This window comes from Dama dama, chromosome Y (genome assembly GCF_033118175.1).
Source record: "Dama dama isolate Ldn47 chromosome Y, ASM3311817v1, whole genome shotgun sequence".
Taxonomy (NCBI): domain Eukaryota; kingdom Metazoa; phylum Chordata; class Mammalia; order Artiodactyla; family Cervidae; genus Dama; species Dama dama.
Window position 1 is genome coordinate 14,382,374 of NC_083715.1, and position 21,339 is coordinate 14,403,712.

Consider the following 21,339-nt stretch of genomic DNA (forward strand, 5'->3'; position numbering starts at 1 on the left):
TCTTCTCTTCTTTGGCTCCAGGGCAGAGACGTGGCCACACTCGGCTTCAGGGAGGGCAGGGCTATTGCATCTGGCGTTCCTGAAGGCGCTGGCATTGAATTGGCCTCTGGAATTTCAAGCCATGTGTACTCGCTCTGTAATCCAAAGAGCACACTGCTGTGTCCCATGGGACGGCCCATCCGTGGGAGCTCTCCCTGAGTGTCTAAATGTTAGGCAGGGGCACAAAGTGGCTGGATACTTTCCTCCCAGGGATAGGAGCCTGCTGCTGTCTGGATGGTCGGGGGGTGTGTACAAACCTCAACGTTTGCAACAATTGACCTCCACTCTTCTGGGGCACATGAGCAATACGGCAGAGATCTCTGTTTGTCTCTGCTTCACGGCTATCACTGTTTCTGGCGATCCTGCTGTGTGTGCACCAAGGAATGCTGTCTCTTTGTCTCCGACTCAATAAGTGGTACTGTGGTCCTCTGCTATCCTCTGGACACCAGCGATCAGAAGAGACGCTTAAACTTGGAGTGAAGTCAAGCCCTTCTCCTCAATGAGTCGCACCCACGGCAGATGAGATGGTTCTGGGCCACAGGGTCGGAGAGTGCTCTCTCAAACTGGAAAGCACACGGTGGGTGGTCACTGCTGAAGCACAGAAGGGACAGACGACCCTCCTTCCCTCTCTGGGCAGACATGAATGCTGCTCAGGACTCTGGTGGCACGGCCACACCTTGCGCAGAGGGAGAAACGTGTCACAGTCTATTGGCATGACGGAATTCCCTGAAGCATGCTGGAATGCCTACCAGTGAGAGGCTAAGGACACCACCACGCTGAGTTCCATGACACACCAGTGCCGGAGGCCTGCACGATGGCCCGTTTACCCTATGCAGGCCCTTTCAAAGAGGTTCTGTTCTCCAGGTGAGAACACATCCCAGCCTACCAAGTGGCCCTGAAGCTGTGAGGCTGCTACCAACAAAACGACCCAGCTAATCCATCTTACCTATAGTCCTCATATGCGGTATCTGTGTTCTGCAAATTGTACAAAGAGAGATGTCTCACACTCGATGATTCTGCACGTAGCAGGTGCTTATGCTCCAGTGTCGATGTATCTCCAAAACCTTACACAAAAGGCAAGGGGTGCTGATGCTCCTGGCCAGGACATGGAAAGAATGCCCAGCACTTAAGATGGATGCCAAGGCCCTCGTAGCTGTTTGTGCAAAGGGCTGTAGGCTCAACCACCGCAGCTTCTGTGCTGGGATTGCAGCCCAATCTGTGTCTCGGCTCGGCTGCACTCACCGACCATGCCCAGGTGATTTCTTCCTGCCTCTCCTTTCTGCCAGAGGTCTGGGATGCAGGCGTCTATTTCCATGTAGAACTGGCTAACTCAGTGAGATCATAGGGCATGATTCCCTGGCTTCACTGCTTCTGCTGGCCAGAGTTTATGTTCCCTTCATGTTTCAGATGTCCTTTCTTGCGTCACCTAGCTCGGTGTCTTCCGACTGCTCACCCTCACAAGTGTTCTTGTAGGCGCTTCTGTGCACGAATATGCACACATGTCCACACTCACATCCCTGAGAGGAGACTTACACATGTGTGGAGGTACAGGCTTTCTTGTCCAGAAATATGGATTTTGGTAAGCACCCGACATGCTTTGTCCATGTTATTTTCCTTCACTTGCTGGTTGATCCTGTCAGCTTGCACTTCTATCTTATTGATGTGTGCTCAATGTTGACAAAATCTTGGCATTGTTCATGACAGGGACAGACCTGCAGAGAGTCTGGCAGGCCTGGAAGTGCTCGGTATGGACAGCTGAGTGAGTTGTGCCTGTGTTCCACATTCTCCCATAACATCGTGCAGGTTCACAATACCAGTCATGTTGGCATGATTCCATTACTTGTGCTTTGCTTCAGGGAACCAGAAAACAAGGGCCTTTGGGCTCAGCTGACTTGGAGAACTGCATTCTCCGTGTGCACGTCTCTACATCATGCCTTGTCAAGTCTGTGCCCCATTGCATGCCTAAACCCATTAAGGCCCACAGCATTCTGGCTGTGGGCCCCTCTCCTCCTTTTCTTGGAACTTTCTGTGTGCACCTGACTACTGTGCCCCCAGCGCTCCCTCCCTGTAGCTGGAAAAGTCCAACGAGATGCCCAAGGCTCCAACAGCCCCAAGAGACTGTGGCAAGCCGGGAATGATACAATGTCATGAAGAAGTTGCACATGCATCTACAGGGTCTCTTCCAGTAGACGGCATGGGATCTGAGGCCAGAAAGGGAAGGTGGCACCCCTAGAACTAGTCCCTTCAGTTTACTATTACCCAGACCCACGGAGTCCCTGAACAGATGATGCCCTGGCAAACTGGCCCTTTTAGGCCAAGAGCTCATGTCCTTCTTGGGCAGAAAGCACCATTTCTATCTCAAGTGCAGCCAGAGGGCTTGATCTCACCCAAGCCCTCAATAATTTGATAAATGCCAAGCCTTTATTTCAGTTGCTCTCACGAGGCCCGGGTAGGACTCTGGAAAGACAGGCATCCATGCTTGCCGACCTAGCCCACGTGCCAAGGAAGGCAGTCCCAAGCTGTGCCCAGTGACAAAGAACACGGACACCTGGAAAGTAGGATCCCTCTTAGTCTCGCATGGTGCAGATCCCCTAAGACCAAATCGGAGATTCTGCTCCAGCGAGACTGCCAGAATCCACCCTCAATTTCAGACTGTCAGCTTTGCCACGCTGGCATTACAGCCAAGGGCAAGACCCCAGAGGAGGGAAGGGATTCACGTCAGGGGGCTCAGCACGAACCTTGAGGTGCCTTTTGGCAAGACCATGGAAAACCAGCAGGCTCTGAGAGGACCCCAGGGCCCTCCTGTCTCCCACTGTCTCAAGGTACCTTGGGACAAGCAGCCAGCCCACCATCTTTGTGTCCTCCCACTTTCCTGCCTCACAGGCACACTCGGCAGAGGGACACACATGTACACCCCACACATGTGCTCTCCTCGCATTTCTGCACTTCCAGGGAGGTTGCAAGTGCCTGGCGGCATGCCACGCTCACACCCTGTGCCTGCTAGGTTGCCTGGGGTTTCACACGGACAGCCTACCTCAGCACAGCTGACACGTAGTGTTCGATCATGCCAGTGTGTGCTCCTTCGGGAGGGAGCGTGCTGCCTGACAGGCTGATCCTTGGCAGCACGGACCCAGGACTTCTCCCATGTATTTTCTCACGTATGTGGAACAAGGCTCCAGGGCAGCAGGCTCTCTGTGATTCCTCCTCCTCCGGGTCTCTGCCTTTCTCTACAGGACCTTAGCCTCCTCACCACCACAGGTCCTGCCATAGCCACGTCCAACATTTCCATCAGCTGGCCCACTCTGCCACAGACTCAGGGGTACACAGGCAGTGGTTTCAAAGCCCAGCCGCACCTGATTTGCCCTGGACGAATCCTCTGACAACCCAAACCTCGACCTGGTCCAAATACACAATATAATACGGTAGAAAATGTGAACATGTTTTCTTTTTCGGTCTAGTTGCACACAAGGTGTCCATGCTCTGAATTATCAATGGCCCTCCGTTCCTCTTTCCCACCATGGACAGGATCACTGCAGAGATACTTTGAACAACAACCCTCATTCTGGGGACGCCTCATGACTTTTCTTCTCGTCGCTTGGCAGTTCATCTCCTGACACCTTCATCTGTGCGTCTGCCCTGAGCCAGGAACACACACACACACACACAGACCCACATCAACACAGGTGACACAAGACCACATGTGTATATACACACACACTCGACATGTGGACCCAAACACAAACAGGGAACACAGCTCTGTCAGTAGCTGAAGATGCCCGTTCCCAGCAATGTGGGAAATGGCATCAGTAGGCACCATGTCCTTGCCTTGGGGCCCGCTGCCCACCTCGTCCCGCAGCTCTTCCGTATTTTCCGAAGCCGGCCTGAAACCGGTCCCAGCATGTCCTGCGTGGTGGCGGTGAGACGGCAAGTGGTGGATGTGGAAATTCACAGACGACCCCAAAGTCAGCACCTAAGTGCACTGGGATCCCAGAGAGGACACCCTCTAGTCATAGGCTATCCCAGGAGCAGTGGCGGGAGGCAAGGACCCAGAAAATCTCAAACTTTCTGAGCAGCAGAAGGCCGGGGATAGCGCGATTGACCAAAGGGTGATTCTGACAAACAGACGTCATTCACCCTGCCTCGAGCAGAATCACCGAGGATTCTGGCATTGCAACCACAGCTGCTTGGAGGGAGACTTCCTTCACTCACGGCCACACCGAGTCCCCACGCCTCCAGTCTCAGCACGTCACCTGCTACGTGCATGACCCAATCCCAGGCTCCGCAGCCAGCTCGCATGAGCCTCAGGATTCCATTGTGGGAAAGGACAGGGCCTCTGCCTCTAAACGGATGTCCCCTCAGGGTCCCCCTGCAGACCCGCTCACCACCTTTGTTTCTGTCAGCTACCTCTCGTGGCACAAATTTCCTCCCTGGGGTAGTACTTCAGGGGATCGTCCCACGCGTCCTGGCCAATGATCTGATGGCAATAAGAGCAAGGTCAGCCCGGGGCTGACCAGGCCCCTAAGCCTCCCGTGAGAAGCCAAGAGCTCCAACATCAATCGCCAACTGTGCGCAGGCCCAAACCAAACGCACCTCAGCAATCCTGTTCGATTCTGGGCAGTTGTGGCCTGACTGCCAATTGAGAAATTTCAGGCTCCTGGTGTCCAGCCTGCGGCTGGGTGCTCCCCATACAAAGTCCCAGAACCAGTGGACTGGTGTGGAATGACGTGCCCTATACCCTGTAGAAAGACAGGGAGAAAGGGGCAGATGCAGCAGGAGAAACGTCCACCCACACCCCAAACCCCGGCCACCTTGCATACCCACACTCACCACCGTGGGAGCCACGTTTACCAGTGATGTCAGGGTAACATTCCTTATCAATCACCGTGTGCCAGAAGTACGGGTTGTCCCGAAAGGAGAAGATCAGCTTGCAGCGGGACCTTGGATGGCTCCGTACTTGCACCTGCCAGCACAGGGAGGAAGGAAAAGGTGCAAGCATCGAGGGGCCTCTGCTTGCCTCCCAGGCGGGCCTTAACAGCCTCCATGACGCCTCTGTAAAGTCTCACAGTACAGGCCCATGAATAACACCATCCCCCACCTCCCTGTTAAGTGCCCTACCGACCCATCCTCAGCCTCCCTCTCTGACCTTGAAGTCAATCATGTACCTTAGAAAATCTTCATCCTGGGCGCTGATTATGATTGACACTTGAGGGTTGTTCATAATCTGCTTTGGGTCAAGGAGACATTCAGGTCACATGCCGGGCCAAAAAGAGCCTGGGGCAACAGCTCTAGTCTGGCCTGGAGAAGGACACTGGAACAAGCATCTGCAAGGTTGCTTGGCACTCGCGCTTGCCCGGCCACGACTCTCTCCTTCAGACCAAGCCTTACCATCAGACCTGCTCATGGCTCTGGGTTTCCTGTGCTGTTTTGCAGCTCAGGTGGTCTGCAACCCAAAAGCAGGGGTGATTTCTCACCTCTGCTGCGCGCCTCCTGGCCCGTGTTTGCTGGGTAGTGGCATGTCACTGGTAACATGGTTAGGACTTGCAGTCCTTGTGATTATTGAATCTGAAGGAAACTGGGGTGTGTGTGTGTTTATATGTATGTCTGAATGTGTGTGTGTGTGTGTGTGTGTGTGTGTGAGAGAGAGAGACGTCCACGTCTGAGCTATTTCCGGTGATCATCCACATTTACAACAATAAATGTCTGCAGTTGCTGCTCTAGTGTACTCTCTCTGGTCATCCTGACCTAGAGGCCCTGGGTACTGATTCTACTCAGACGGAGGCCTGAAGGGGAAACCACGAGTCATGGCTTTGACACTTACAGGTGTGGCTCTGACCAGATACTCCTCGGCTGTGCCTTTGGAACCTGCCAATACCCAGGAACACACTTCTGTCAATGGCCTGCAGGACCCTTCCTCTACCCTCGCCACACACCTTCACCCCCCACTCCTGCACATGCTGCTGCTTTTGCTCCACTTCCTCCTCCTCTTCCTGACAGGCAAACAGCTAGTTGCCGCAGGAAGGATACAGCTTTGGCCCAGAAGCCGGGGATGCCCTGCAGTATGGCGCTTCTCCGAACCAAGTGACGCATCCTTCTCACATGGTTCATTCGCATGAAGCGAACGGAGGCCCGGCAGTTTTCGTCACGCAGGGATCTCACTTCCAACTGCAGGGCGGTCAGTGCCTGTAGCACATTTGGCGCCGGCTGCTCACTCGGGCCTCCAGGTCTTTCCAGGCCCTGCTTCTCCAGTGTCTTCTCCTTCAGATCCTGGGAGGATCCCTGATCCCGCTCCTAATCTGCCACAACCTCCACCTCCTCCATAACGTCTTCCACCAGCAGCTGGCACACTCGCCCAATTCCCGCCTCGTCTCGTCCACCAGTCCCCCTCCGACCCCGCTGTCCTCCACCGCCTACACCACATAAAGGGTGACCTCTTCAACTGCTGTGCTACCTGGTGGCTCCAAAGTCCCATCTGTGCATGGCATGGCAATGGCAGGCCACCTGGCCACTGCCCCCTGAGCACCCGGGCTCCCAGCTAAGAAGGTCCGGAGTCCCGGGACGCTCCCACCTTCCTCTGGCCCCCTCTCAGGCTCCTCTGGGACATGGCTGTGACCCCGAGCTGGGGCAGATGCAAAGGGACCGGACATAATATCACAGCAAGTGGTGCGCAATGGCGGCCCAGGTGTAACCGGATGTGGCTCGCTACCACATTGGGGTGGGGTGAGATCGGAATGGGCAGCACTTTGGGCCTGGTGTGTGCGGGTGTCCTGAGGTTGAAGAAAGGGCTTCCAGAAAGGCCAGGAGAGGGTGCCCGGAGATCAGCCCAACACGCGAGACCCCTAGGCTGTGAGACAGGCTCAGGTTGCTGGGTCAAATTGAGACCAATGGCAGAGAGGGTAGTGGGCGGCACCCTGAGGGAAACGCCCCTAGACCAGAGGGTGGCTTCCTCTCTTCTTTGGCTCCAGGGCAGAGACGTGGCCACACTCGGCTTCAGGGAGGGCAGGGCTATTGCATCTGGCGTTCCTGAAGGCGCTGGCATTGAATTGGCCTCTGGAATTTCAAGCCATGTGTACTCGCTCTGTAATCCAAAGAGCACACTGCTGTGTCCCATGGGACGGCCCATCCGTGGGAGCTCTCCCTGAGTGTCTAAATGTTAGGCAGGGGCACAAAGTGGCTGGATACTTTCCTCCCAGGGATAGGAGCCTGCTGCTGTCTGGATGGTCGGGGGGTGTGTACAAACCTCAACGTTTGCAAAAATTGACCTCCACTCTTCAGGGGCAAAAGAGCAATACGGCAGAGATCTCTGTTTGTCTCTGCTTCACGCCTATCACTGTTTCTGGCGATCCTGCTGTGTGTGCACCAAGGAATGCTGTCTCTTTGTCTCCGACTCAATAAGTGGTACTGTGGTCCTCTGCTATTCTCTGGACACCAGCGATCAGAAGAGACGCTTAACCTTGGAGTGAAGTCAAGCCCTTCTCCTCAATGAGTCGCACCCACGGCAGATGAGATGGTTCTGGGCCACAGGGTCGGAGAGTGCTCTCTCAAACTGGAAAGCACACGGTGGGTGGTCACTGCTGAAGCACAGAAGGGACAGACGACCCTCCTTCCCTCTCTGGGCAGACATGAATGCTGCACAGGACTCTGGTGGCACGGCCACACCTTGTGCAGAGGGAGAAACGTGTCACAGTCTATTGGCATGACGGAATTCCCTGAAGCATGCTGGAATGCCTACCAGTGAGAGGCTAAGGACACCAACCACGCTGAGTTCCATGACACACCAGTGCCGGAGGCCTGCACGATGGCCCATTTACCCTATGCAGGCCCTTTCAAAGAGGTTCTGTTCTCCAGGTGAGAACACATCCCAGCCTACCAAGTGGCCCCGAAGCTGTGAGGCTGCTACCAACAAAACGACCCAGCTAAGCCATCTTACCTATAGTCCTCATATGCGGTATCTGTGTTCTGCAAATTGTACAAAGAGAGATGTCTCACACTCGATGATTCTGCACGTAGCAGGTGCTTATGCTCCAGTGTCGATGTATCTCCAAAACCTTACACAAAAGGCAAGGGGTGCTGATGCTCCTGGCCAGGACATGGAAAGAATGCCCAGCACTTAAGATGGATGCCAAGGCCCTCGTAGCTGTTTGTGCAAAGGGCTGTAGGCTCAACCACCGCAGCTTCTGTGCTGGGATTGCAGCCCAATCTGTGTCTCGGCTCGGCTGCACTCACCGACCACGCCCAGGTGATTTCTTCCTGCCTCTCCTTTCTGCCAGAGGTCTGGGATGCAGGCGTCTATTTCCATGTAGAACTGGCTAACTCAGTGAGATCATAGGGCATGATTCCCTGGCTTCACTGCTTCTGCTGGCCAGAGTTTATGTTCCCTTCATGTTTCAGATGTCCTTTCTTGCGACACCTAGCTCGGTGTCTTCCGACTGCTCACCCTCACAAGTGTCTTGTAGGCGCTTCTGTGCACGAATATGCACACATGTCCACGCTCACATCCCTGAGAGGAGACTTACACATGTGTGGAGGTACAGGCTTTCTTGTCCAGAAATATGGATTTTGGTAAGCACCCGACATGCTTTGTCCATGTTATTTTCCTTCACTTGCTGGTTGATCCTGTCAGCTTGCACTTCTATCTTATTGATGTGTGCTCAATGTTGACAAAATCTTGGCATTGTTCATGACAGGGACAGACCTGCAGAGAGTCTGGCAGGCCTGGAAGTGCTCGGTATGGACAGCTGAGTGAGTTGTGCCTGTGTTCCACATTCTCCCATAACATCGTGCAGGTTCACAATACCAGTCATGTTGGCATGATTCCATTACTTGTGCTTTGCTTCAGGGAACCAGAAAACAAGGGCCTTTGGGCTCAGCTGACTTGGAGAACTGCATTCTCCGTGTGCACGTCTCTACATCATGCCTTGTCAAGTCTGTGCCCCATTGCATGCCTAAACCCATTAAGGCCCACAGCATTCTGGCTGTGGGCCCCTCTCCTCCTTTTCTTGGAACTTTCTGTGTGCACCTGACTACTGTGCCCCCAGCGCTCCCTCCCTGTAGCTGGAAAAGTCCAACGAGATGCCCAAGGCTCCAACAGCCCCAAGAGACTGTGGCAAGCCGGGAATGATACAATGTCATGAAGAAGTTGCACATGCATCTACAGGGTCTCTTCCAGTAGACGGCATGGGATCTGAGGCCAGAAAGGGAAGGTGGCACCCCTAGAACTAGTCCCTTCAGTTTACTATTACCCAGACCCACGGAGTCCCTGAACAGATGATGCCCTGGCAAACTGGCCCTTTTAGGCCAAGAGCTCATGTCCTTCTTGGGCAGAAAGCACCATTTCTATCTCAAGTGCAGCCAGAGGGCTTGATCTCACCCAAGCCCTCAATAATTTGATAAATGCCAAGCCTTTATTTCAGTTGCTCTCACGAGGCCCGGGTAGGACTCTGGAAAGACAGGCATCCATGCTTGCCGACCTAGCCCACGTGCCAAGGAAGGCAGTCCCAAGCTGTGCCCAGTGACAAAGAACACGGACACCTGGAAAGTAGGATCCCTCTTAGTCTCGCATGGTGCAGATCCCCTAAGACCAAATCGGAGATTCTGCTCCAGCGAGACTGCCAGAATCCACCCTCAATTTCAGACTGTCAGCTTTGCCACGCTGGCATTACAGCCAAGGGCAAGACCCCAGAGGAGGGAAGGGATTCACGTCAGGGGGCTCAGCACGAACCTTGAGGTGCCTTTTGGCAAGACCATGGAAAACCAGCAGGCTCTGAGAGGACCCCAGGGCCCTCCTGTCTCCCACTGTCTCAAGGTACCTTGGGACAAGCAGCCAGCCCACCATCTTTGTGTCCTCCCACTTTCCTGCCTCACAGGCACACTCGGCAGAGGGACACACATGTACACCCCACACATGTGCTCTCCTCGCATTTCTGCACTTCCAGGGAGGTTGCAAGTGCCTGGCGGCATGCCACGCTCACACCCTGGGCCTGCTAGGTTGCCTGGGGTTTCACACGGACAGCCTACCTCAGCACAGCTGACACGTAGTGTTCGATCATGCCAGTGTGTGCTCCTTCGGGAGGGAGCGTGCTGCCTGACAGGCTGATCCTTGGCAGCACGGACCCAGGACTTCTCCCATGTATTTTCTCACGTATGTGGAACAAGGCTCCAGGGCAGCAGGCTCTCTGTGACTCCTCCTCCTCCGGGTCTCTGCCTTTCTCTACAGGACCTTAGCCTCCTCACCACCACAGGTCCTGCCATAGCCACGTCCAACATTTCCATCAGCTGGCCCACTCTGCCACAGACTCAGGGGTACACAGGCAGTGGTTTCAAAGCCCAGCCGCACCTGATTTGCCCTGGACGAATCCTCTGACAACCCAAACCTCGACCTGGTCCAAATACACAATATAATACGGTAGAAAATGTGAACATGTTTTCTTTTTCGGTCTAGTTGCACACAAGGTGTCCATGCTCTGAATTATCAATGGCCCTCCGTTCCTCTTTCCCACCATGGACAGGATCACTGCAGAGATACTTTGAACAACAACCCTCATTCTGGGGACGCCTCATGACTTTTCTTCTCGTCGCTTGGCAGTTCATCTCCTGACACCTTCATCTGTGCGTCTGCCCTGAGCCAGGAACACACACACACACACACAGACCCACATCAACACAGGTGACACAAGACCACATGTGTATATACACACACACTCGACATGTGGACCCAAACACAAACAGGGAACACAGCTCTGTCAGTAGCTGAAGATGCCCGTTCCCAGCAATGTGGGAAATGGCATCAGTAGGCACCATGTCCTTGCCTTGGGGCCCGCTGCCCACCTCGTCCCGCAGCTCTTCCGTATTTTCCGAAGCCGGCCTGAAACCGGTCCCAGCATGTCCTGCGTGGTGGCGGTGAGACGGCAAGTGGTGGATGTGGAAATTCACAGACGACCCCAAAGTCAGCACCTAAGTGCACTGGGATCCCAGAGAGGACACCCTCTAGTCATAGGCTATCCCAGGAGCAGTGGCGGGAGGCAAGGACCCAGAAAATCTCAAACTTTCTGAGCAGCAGAAGGCCGGGGATAGCGCGATTGACCAAAGGGTGATTCTGACAAACAGACGTCATTCACCCTGCCTCGAGCAGAATCACCGAGGATTCTGGCATTGCAACCACAGCTGCTTGGAGGGAGACTTCCTTCACTCACGGCCACACCGAGTCCCCACGCCTCCAGTCTCAGCACGTCACCTGCTACGTGCATGACCCAATCCCAGGCTCCGCAGCCAGCTCGCATGAGCCTCAGGATTCCATTGTGGGAAAGGACAGGGCCTCTGCCTCTAAACGGATGTCCCCTCAGGGTCCCCCTGCAGACCCGCTGACCACCTTTGTTTCTGTCAGCTACCTCTCGTGGCACAAATTTCCTCCCTGGGGTAGTACTTCAGGGGATCGTCCCACGCGTCCTGGCCAATGATCTGATGGCAATAAGAGCAAGGTCAGCCCGGGGCTGACCAGGCCCCTAAGCCTCCCGTGAGAAGCCAAGAGCTCCAACATCAATCGCCAACTGTGCGCAGGCCCAAACCAAACGCACCTCAGCAATCCTGTTCGATTCTGGGCAGTTGTGGCCTGACTGCCAATTGAGAAATTTCAGGCTCCTGGTGTCCAGCCTGCGGCTGGGTGCTCCCCATACAAAGTCCCAGAACCAGTGGACTGGTGTGGAATGACGTGCCCTATACCCTGTAGAAAGACAGGGAGAAAGGGGCAGATGCAGCAGGAGAAACGTCCACCCACACCCCAAACCCCGGCCCCCTTGCATACCCACACTCACCACCGTGGGAGCCACGTTTACCAGTGATGTCAGGGTAACATTCCTTATCAATCACCGTGTGCCAGAAGTACGGGTTGTCCCGAAAGGAGAAGATCAGCTTGCAGCGGGACCTTGGATGGCTCCGTACTTGCACCTGCCAGCACAGGGAGGAAGGAAAAGGTGCAAGCATCGAGGGGCCTCTGCTTGCCTCCCAGGCGGGCCTTAACAGCCTCCATGACGCCTCTGTAAAGTCTCACAGTACAGGCCCATGAATAACACCATCCCCCACCTCACTGTTAAGTGCCCTACCGACCCATCCTCAGCCTCCCTCTCTGACCTTGAAGTCAATCATGTACCTTAGAAAATCTTCATCCTGGGCGCTGATTATGATTGACACTTGAGGGTTGTTCATAATCTGCTTTGGGTCAAGGAGACATTCAGGTCACATGCCGGGCCAAAAAGAGCCTGGGGCAACAGCTCTAGTCTGGCCTGGAGAAGGACACTGGAACAAGCATCTGCAAGGTTGCTTGGCACTCGCGCTTGCCCGGCCACGACTCTCTCCTTCAGACCAAGCCTTACCATCAGACCTGCTCATGGCTCTGGGTTTCCTGTGCTGTTTTGCAGCTCAGGTGGTCTGCAACCCAAAAGCAGGGGTGATTTCTCACCTCTGCTGCGCGCCTCCTGGCCCGTGTTTGCTGGGTAGTGGCATGTCACTGGTAACATGGTTAGGACTTGCAGTCCTTGTGATTATTGAATCTGAAGGAAACTGGGGTGTGTGTGTGTTTATATGTATGTCTGAATGTGTGTGTGTGTGTGTGTGTGTGTGTGTGAGAGAGAGAGACGTCCACGTCTGAGCTATTTCCGGTGATCATCCACATTTACAACAATAAATGTCTGCAGTTGCTGCTCTAGTGTACTCTCTCTGGTCATCCTGACCTAGAGGCCCTGGGTACTGATTCTACTCAGACGGAGGCCTGAAGGGGAAACCACGAGTCATGGCTTTGACACTTACAGGTGTGGCTCTGACCAGATACTCCTCGGCTGTGCCTTTGGAACCTGCCAATACCCAGGAACACACTTCTGTCAATGGCCTGCAGGACCCTTCCTCTACCCTCGCCACACACCTTCACCCCCCACTCCTGCACATGCTGCTGCTTTTGCTCCACTTCCTCCTCCTCTTCCTGACAGGCAAACAGCTAGTTGCCGCAGGAAGGATACAGCTTTGGCCCAGAAGCCGGGGATGCCCTGCAGTATGGCGCTTCTCCGAACCAAGTGACGCATCCTTCTCACATGGTTCATTCGCATGAAGCGAACGGAGGCCCGGCAGTTTTCGTCACGCAGGGATCTCACTTCCAACTGCAGGGCGGTCAGTGCCTGTAGCACATTTGGCGCCGGCTGCTCACTCGGGCCTCCAGGTCTTTCCAGGCCCTGCTTCTCCAGTGTCTTCTCCTTCAGATCCTGGGAGGATCCCTGATCCCGCTCCTAATCTGCCACAACCTCCACCTCCTCCATAACGTCTTCCACCAGCAGCTGGCACACTCGCCCAATTCCCGCCTCGTCTCGTCCACCAGTCCCCCTCCGACCCCGCTGTCCTCCACCGCCTACACCACATAAAGGGTGACCTCTTCAACTGCTGTGCTACCTGGTGGCTCCAAAGTCCCATCTGTGCATGGCATGGCAATGGCAGGCCACCTGGCCACTGCCCCCTGAGCACCCGGGCTCCCAGCTAAGAAGGTCCGGAGTCCCGGGACGCTCCCACCTTCCTCTGGCCCCCTCTCAGGCTCCTCTGGGACATGGCTGTGACCCCGAGCTGGGGCAGATGCAAAGGGACCGGACATAATATCACAGCAAGTGGTGCGCAATGGCGGCCCAGGTGTAACCGGATGTGGCTCGCTACCACATTGGGGTGGGGTGAGATCGGAATGGGCAGCACTTTGGGCCTGGTGTGTGCGGGTGTCCTGAGGTTGAAGAAAGGGCTTCCAGAAAGGCCAGGAGAGGGTGCCCGGAGATCAGCCCAACACGCGAGACCCCTAGGCTGTGAGACAGGCTCAGGTTGCTGGGTCAAATTGAGACCAATGGCAGAGAGGGTAGTGGGCGGCACCCTGAGGGAAACGCCCCTAGACCAGAGGGTGGCTTCCTCTCTTCTTTGGCTCCAGGGCAGAGACGTGGCCACACTCGGCTTCAGGGAGGGCAGGGCTATTGCATCTGGCGTTCCTGAAGGCGCTGGCATTGAATTGGCCTCTGGAATTTCAAGCCATGTGTACTCGCTCTGTAATCCAAAGAGCACACTGCTGTGTCCCATGGGACGGCCCATCCGTGGGAGCTCTCCCTGAGTGTCTAAATGTTAGGCAGGGGCACAAAGTGGCTGGATACTTTCCTCCCAGGGATAGGAGCCTGCTGCTGTCTGGATGGTCGGGGGGTGTGTACAAACCTCAACGTTTGCAAAAATTGACCTCCACTCTTCAGGGGCAAAAGAGCAATACGGCAGAGATCTCTGTTTGTCTCTGCTTCACGCCTATCACTGTTTCTGGCGATCCTGCTGTGTGTGCACCAAGGAATGCTGTCTCTTTGTCTCCGACTCAATAAGTGGTACTGTGGTCCTCTGCTATTCTCTGGACACCAGCGATCAGAAGAGACGCTTAACCTTGGAGTGAAGTCAAGCCCTTCTCCTCAATGAGTCGCACCCACGGCAGATGAGATGGTTCTGGGCCACAGGGTCGGAGAGTGCTCTCTCAAACTGGAAAGCACACGGTGGGTGGTCACTGCTGAAGCACAGAAGGGACAGACGACCCTCCTTCCCTCTCTGGGCAGACATGAATGCTGCACAGGACTCTGGTGGCACGGCCACACCTTGTGCAGAGGGAGAAACGTGTCACAGTCTATTGGCATGACGGAATTCCCTGAAGCATGCTGGAATGCCTACCAGTGAGAGGCTAAGGACACCAACCACGCTGAGTTCCATGACACACCAGTGCCGGAGGCCTGCACGATGGCCCATTTACCCTATGCAGGCTCTTTCAAAGAGGTTCTGTTCTCCAGGTGAGAACACATCCCAGCCTACCAAGTGGCCCCGAAGCTGTGAGGCTGCTACCAACAAAACGACCCAGCTAAGCCATCTTACCTATAGTCCTCATATGCGGTATCTGTGTTCTGCAAATTGTACAAAGAGAGATGTCTCACACTCGATGATTCTGCACGTAGCAGGTGCTTATGCTCCAGTGTCGATGTATCTCCAAAACCTTACACAAAAGGCAAGGGGTGCTGATGCTCCTGGCCAGGACATGGAAAGAATGCCCAGCACTTAAGATGGATGCCAAGGCCCTCGTAGCTGTTTGTGCAAAGGGCTGTAGGCTCAACCACCGCAGCTTCTGTGCTGGGATTGCAGCCCAATCTGTGTCTCGGCTCGGCTGCACTCACCGACCACGCCCAGGTGATTTCTTCCTGCCTCTCCTTTCTGCCAGAGGTCTGGGATGCAGGCGTCTATTTCCATGTAGAACTGGCTAACTCAGTGAGATCATAGGGCATGATTCCCTGGCTTCACTGCTTCTGCTGGCCAGAGTTTATGTTCCCTTCATGTTTCAGATGTCCTTTCTTGCGACACCTAGCTCGGTGTCTTCCGACTGCTCACCCTCACAAGTGTCTTGTAGGCGCTTCTGTGCACGAATATGCACACATGTCCACGCTCACATCCCTGAGAGGAGACTTACACATGTGTGGAGGTACAGGCTTTCTTGTCCAGAAATATGGATTTTGGTAAGCACCCGACATGCTTTGTCCATGTTATTTTCCTTCACTTGCTGGTTGATCCTGTCAGCTTGCACTTCTATCTTATTGATGTGTGCTCAATGTTGACAAAATCTTGGCATTGTTCATGACAGGGACAGACCTGCAGAGAGTCTGGCAGGCCTGGAAGTGCTCGGTATGGACAGCTGAGTGAGTTGTGCCTGTGTTCCACATTCTCCCATAACATCGTGCAGGTTCACAATACCAGTCATGTTGGCATGATTCCATTACTTGTGCTTTGCTTCAGGGAACCAGAAAACAAGGGCCTTTGGGCTCAGCTGACTTGGAGAACTGCATTCTCCGTGTGCACGTCTCTACATCATGCCTTGTCAAGTCTGTGCCCCATTGCATGCCTAAACCCATTAAGGCCCACAGCATTCTGGCTGTGGGCCCCTCTCCTCCTTTTCTTGGAACTTTCTGTGTGCACCTGACTACTGTGCCCCCAGCGCTCCCTCCCTGTAGCTGGAAAAGTCCAACGAGATGCCCAAGGCTCCAACAGCCCCAAGAGACTGTGGCAAGCCGGGAATGATACAATGTCATGAAGAAGTTGCACATGCATCTACAGGGTCTCTTCCAGTAGACGGCATGGGATCTGAGGCCAGAAAGGGAAGGTGGCACCCCTAGAACTAGTCCCTTCAGTTTACTATTACCCAGACCCACGGAGTCCCTGAACAGATGATGCCCTGGCAAACTGGCCCTTTTAGGCCAAGAGCTCATGTCCTTCTTGGGCAGAAAGCACCATTTCTATCTCAAGTGCAGCCAGAGGGCTTGATCTCACCCAAGCCCTCAATAATTTGATAAATGCCAAGCCTTTATTTCAGTTGCTCTCACGAGGCCCAGGTAGGACTCTGGAAAGACAGGCATCCATGCTTGCCGACCTAGCCCACGTGCCAAGGAAGGCAGTCCCAAGCTGTGCCCAGTGACAAAGAACACGGACACCTGGAAAGTAGGATCCCTCTTAGTCTCGCATGGTGCAGATCCCCTAAGACCAAATCGGAGATTCTGCTCCAGCGAGACTGCCAGAATCCACCCTCAATTTCAGACTGTCAGCTTTGCCACGCTGGCATTACAGCCAAGGGCAAGACCCCAGAGGAGGGAAGGGATTCACGTCAGGGGGCTCAGCACGAACCTTGAGGTGTCTTTTGGCAAGACCACGGAAAACCAGCAGGCTCTGAGAGGACCCCAGGGCCCTCCTTGTCTCCCACTGTCTCAAGGTACCTTGGGACAAGCAGCCAGCCCACCATCTTTGCGTCCTCCCACTTTCCTGCCTCACAGGCACACTCGGCAGAGGGACACACATGTACACCCCACACATGTGCTCTCCTCGCATTTCTGCACTTCCAGGGAGGTTGCAAGTGCCTGGCGGCATGCCACGCTCACACCCTGTGCCTGCTAGGTTGCCTGGGGTTTCACACGGACAGCCTACCTCAGCACAGCTGACACGTAGTATTCGATCATGTCAGTGTGTGCTCCTTCGGGAGGGAGCGTGCTGCCTGACAGGCTGATCCTTGGCAGCACGGACCCAGGACTTCTCCCATTATTTTTTCACATATGTGGAACAAGGCTCCAGGGCAGCAGGCTCTCTGTGACTCCTCCTCCTCCGGGTCTCTGCCCTTCTCTACAGGACCTTAGCCTCCTCACCACCACAGGTCCTGCCATAGCCACGTCCAATATTTCCATCAGCTGGCCCACTCTGCCACAGACTCAGGGGTACACAGGCAGTGGTTTCAAAGCCCAGCCGCACCTGATTTGCCCTGGACGAATCCTCTGACAACCCAAACCTCGACCTGGTCCAAATACACAATATAACACGGTAGAAAATGTGAACATGTTTTCTTTTTCGGTCTAGTTGCACACAAGGTGTCCATGCTCTGAATTATCAATGGCCCTCCGTTCCTCTTTCCCACCATGGACAGGATCACTGCAGAGATACTTTGAACAACAACCCTCATTCTGGGGACGCCTCATGACTTTTCTTCTCGTCGCTTGGCAGTTCATCTCCTGACACCTTCATCTGTGCGTCTGCCCTGAGCCAGGAACACACACACACACACACAGACCCACATTAACACAGGTGACACAAGACCACATGTGTATATACACACACACTCGACATGTGGACCCAAACACAAACAGGGAACACAGCTCTGTCAGTAGCTGAAGATGCCCGTTCCCAGCAATGTGGGAAATGGCATCAGTAGGCACCATGTCCTTGCCTTGGGGCCCGCTGCCCACCTCGTCCCGCAGCTCTTCCGTATTTTCCGAAGCCGGCCTGAAACCGGTCCCAGCATGTCCTGCGTGGTGGCGGTGAGACGGCAATTGGTGGATGTGGAAATTCACAGACGACCCCAAAGTCAGCACCTAAGTACACTGGAATCCCAGAGAGGACACCCTCTAGTCATAGGCTATCCCAGGAGCAGAGGCGGGAGGCAAGGACCCAGAAAATCTCAAACTTTCTGAGCAGCAGAAGGCCGGGGATAGCGCGATTGACCAAAGGGTGATTCTGACAAACAGACGTCATTCACCCTGCCTCGAGCAGAATCACCGAGGTTTCTGGCATTGCAACCACATCTGCTTGGAGGGAGACTTCCTTCACTCACGGCCACACCGAGTCCCCACGCCTCCAGTCTCAGCACGTCACCTGCTACGTGCATGACCCAATCCCAGGCTCCGCAGCCAGCTCGCATAAGCCTCAGGATTCCATTGTGGGAAAGGACAGGGCCTCTGCCTCTTAACGGATGTCCCCTCAGGGTCCCCCTGCAGACCCGCTCACCACCTTTGTTTCTGTCAGCTATCTCTCATGGCACAAATTTCCTCCCTGGGGTAGTACTTCAGGGGATCGTCCCACGCGTCCTGGCCAATGATCTGATGGCAATAAGAGCAAGGTCAGCCCGGGGCTGACCAGGCCCCTAAGCCTCCCGTGAGAAGCCAAGAGCTCCAACATCAATCGCCAACTGTGCGCAGGCCCAAACCAAACGCACCTCAGCAATCCTGTTCGATTCTGGGCAGTTGTGGCCTGACTGCCAATTGAGAAATTTCAGGCTCCTGGTGTCCAGCCTGCGGCTGGGTGCTCCCCGTTCAAAGTCCCAGAACCAGTGGACTGGTGTGGAATGACGTGCCCTATACCCCGTAGAAAGACAGGGAGAAAGGGGCAGATGCGGCAGGAGAAACGTCCACCCACACCCCAAACCCCGGCCCCCTTGCATACCCACACTCACCACCGTGGGAGCCACGTTTACCAGTGATGTCAGGGTAACATTCCTTATCAATCACCGTGTGCCAGAAGTACGGGTTGTCCCGAAAGGAGAAGATCAGCTTGCAGCGGGACCTTGGATGGCTCCGCACTTGCACCTGCCAGCACAGGGAGGAAGGAAAAGGTGCAAGCATCGAGGGGCCTCTGCTTGCCTCCCAGGCGGGCCTTAACAGCCTCCATGACGCCTCTGTAAAGTCTCACAGTACAGGCCCATGAATAACACCATCCCCCACCTCCCTGTCAAGTGCCCTACCGACCCATCCTCAGCCTCCCTCTCTGACCTTGAAGTCAATCATGTACCTTAGAAAATCTTCATCCTGGGCGCTGATTATGATTGACACTTGAGGGTTGTTCATAATCTGCTTTGGGTCAAGGAGACATTCAGGTCACATGCCGGGCCAAAAACAGCCTGGGGCAACAACTCTAGTCTGGCCTGGAGAAGGACACTGGAACAAGCATCTGCAAGGATGCTTGGCACTCGCGCTTGCACGGCCACGACTCTCTCCTTCAGACCAAGCCTTACCACCAGACCTGCTCATGGCTCTGGGTTTCCTGTGCTGTTTTGCAGGTCAGGTGGTCTGCAACCCAAAAGCAGGGGTGATTTCTCACCTCTGCTGCGCGCCTCCTGGCCCGTGTTTGCTGGGTAGTGGCATGTCACTGGTAACATGGTTAGGACTTGCAGTCCTTGTGATTATTGAATCTGAAGGAAACTGGGGTGTGTGTGTGTTTATATGTGTGTCTGAATGTGTGTGTGTGTGTGTGTGTGTGTGAGAGACGTCCACGTCTGAGCTATTTCCGGTGATCATCCACATTTACAACAATAAATGTCTGCAGTTGCTGCTCTAGTGTACTCTCTCTGGTCATCCTGACCTAGAGGCCCTGGGTACTGATTCTACTCAGACGGAGGCCTGAAGGGGAAACCACGAGTCATGGCTTTGACACTTACAGGTGTGGCTCTGACCAGATACTCCTCGGCTGTGCCTTTGGAACCTGCCAGTACCCAGGAACACACTTCTGTCAATGGCCTGCAGGACCCTTCCTCTACCCTCGCCACACACCTTCACCCCCCACTCCTGCACATGCTGCTGCTTTTGCTCCACTTCCTCCTCCTCTTCCTGACAGGCAAACAGCTAGTTGCCGCAGGAAGGATACAGCTTTGGCCCAGAAGCCGGGGATGCCCTGCAGTATGGCGCTTCTCCGAGCCAAGTGACGCATCCTTCTCACATGGTTCATTCGCATGAAGCGAACGGAGGCCCGGCAGTTTTCGTCACGCAGGGATCTCACTTCCAACTGCAGGGCGGTCAGTGCCTGTAGCACATTTGGCGCCGGCTGCTCACTCGGGCCTCCAGGTCTTTCCAGGCCCTGCTTCTCCAGTGTCTTCTCCTTCAGATCCTGGGAGGATCCCTGATCCCGCTCCTAATCTGCCACAACCTCCACCTCCTCCATAACGTCTTCCGCCAGCAGCTGGCACACTCGCCCAATTCCCGCCTCGTCTCGTCCACCAGTCCCCCTCCGACCCCGCTGTCCTCCACCGCCTACACCACATAAAGGGTGACCTCTTCAACTGCTGCGCTACCTGGTGGCTCCAAAGTCCCATCTGTGCATGGCATGGCAATGGCAGGCCACCTGGCCACTGCCCCCTGAGCACCGGGGCTCCCAGCTAAGAAGGTCCGGAGTCCCGGGACGCTCCCACCTTCCTCTGGCCCCCTCTCAGGCTCCTCTGGGACATGGCTGTGACCCCGAGCTGGGGCAGATGCAAAGGGACCGGACATAATATCACAGCAAGTGGTGCGCAATGGCGGCCGAGGTGTAACCGGATGTGGCTCGCTACCACTTTGGGGTGGGGTGAGATCGGAATGGGCAGCACTTTGGGCCTGGTGTGTGCGGGTGTCCTGAGGTTGAAGAAAGGGCTTCCAGAAAGGCCAGGAGAGGGTGCCCGGAGATCAGCCCAACACGCGAGACCCCTAGGCTGTGAGACAGGCTCAGGTTGCTGGGTCAAATCGAGACCAATGGCAGAGAGGGTAGTGGGCGGCACCCTGAGGGAAACGCCCCTAGACCAGAGGGTGGCTTCCTCTCTTCTTTGGCTCCAGGGCAGAGACGTGGCCACACTCGGCTTCAGGGAGGGCAGGGCTATGGCATCTGGCGTTCCTGAAGTCGCTGGCATTGAATTGGCCTCTGGAATTTCAAGCCATGTGTACTCGCTCTGTAATCCAAAGAGCACACTGCTGTGTCCCATGGGACGGCCCATCCCTGGGAGCTCTCCCTGAGTGTCTAAATGTTAGGCAGGGGCACAAAGTGGCTGGATACTTTCCTCCCAGGGATAGGAGCCTGCTGCTGTCTGGATGGTCGGGGGGTGTGTACAAACCTCAACGTTTGCAACAATTGACCTCCACTCTTCTGGGGCACATGAGCAATACGGCAGAGATCTCTGTTTGTCTCTGCTTCACGGCTATCACTGTTTCTGGCGATCCTGCTGTG

At 55.0% G+C, this 21,339-nt stretch overlaps 1 pseudogene; it reads right to left on the bottom strand.

The window, feature by feature from the left end:
* Positions 1 to 18,395: 18,395 nt before the first annotated feature.
* On the bottom strand, positions 18,396 to 20,633 carry LOC133053657 (testis-specific Y-encoded protein 1-like; annotated as a pseudogene).
* Positions 20,634 to 21,339: the final 706 nt, after the last annotated feature.